The sequence below is a fragment of the Anneissia japonica genome, unplaced genomic scaffold (assembly GCF_011630105.1).
Source record: "Anneissia japonica isolate Jap-2015-1 unplaced genomic scaffold, ASM1163010v1 scaffold1374_len1023071_cov147, whole genome shotgun sequence".
Lineage (NCBI taxonomy): Eukaryota > Metazoa > Echinodermata > Crinoidea > Comatulida > Comatulidae > Anneissia > Anneissia japonica.
Window position 1 is genome coordinate 446,206 of NW_022728671.1, and position 1,144 is coordinate 447,349.

Here is a 1,144-nt window from a genome sequence, read left to right on the forward strand (position 1 = left end):
CAGATATAAAATAAAATATTTAAATAAAGATAATATTGGTACATTTCTAAATAATATTTCTTCATCTGCTTTCTAAAAGTGTGGGTACTATGGAAATTTTTAAACTTAACATGAGCATCATTCCATAATTTCGGTCCGTTTACAGAAATAAAAAATTGGCTTTTGGTTAGTCTTACAAAAGGAACGTAAAGTGGGTTTGAATTTTTTAAGCAATAACTGTGTATAAGTTTATAATCATGAAATAAAGCTAATATAGAGGTTGGGAGTTGGCCTTTTATGTATTGAAACATAAAACACGCAACTTGTAGTTTGTTTAGATCCATAATTTTTAATATATTTAGTTTTTTAAACAGAGGTTCCGAAGACGATGCAAATGAAGCTAAATCAATTATTCTGACAACACGTTTTTGTAGCTTAAGTAATCTATCCAGGTAGATGAATAGTCACAGGCCCATATTAAGTTACAATACTGCAAATAAGGGAGAATAAGAGTATTGTATAAAGTAATTAAAGTGTTGCGTGGGAAGAATAACTTAAGCCTGTTTATTATGCCTATTGATTTTGATATTTTGCGTGCAACATAATTTTTGTGTAATTTCCAACTTAGAGTTTCATCAATGAATACTCATAGAAACGAAGTATCTGATTTACGTTCTATAGGATTTTCATTTAAAATAATGCTAAAGTTTGAAAATTTTACTTTCTTATGGTGTGAATGAAATGAAATGAAAAATAGTTAGTCTTTTGAATATTAGTTAGGAGCTTATTTGCATTGAACCAGGAACCAATTTTTTAAAACTCATTATTAAACGTATTGAACAAAACATTGACGTCTTCATTAGAATAAAAAAAAACGTAGTATCATCGGCGAAGGACACCAATTGGAGGGTGTCACTTATTCTACACAAGTCATTAACATATATTATGAAAAGTAACGGCCCCAAGACCGACCCTTGTGGCACCCCACAAGTTACATCCCTCGTCGATGATTTACATGATCCAACAGAAACAAATTGTTTACGATTATTCAAATAACTTATAAACCATTTTAAAGCAATACCTCTAATACCATATCTAAAAAGTTTTGAAATTAAAATTTCGTGGTTAACAACATCAAAAGCTTTTGATAAATCTAAGAATAAAC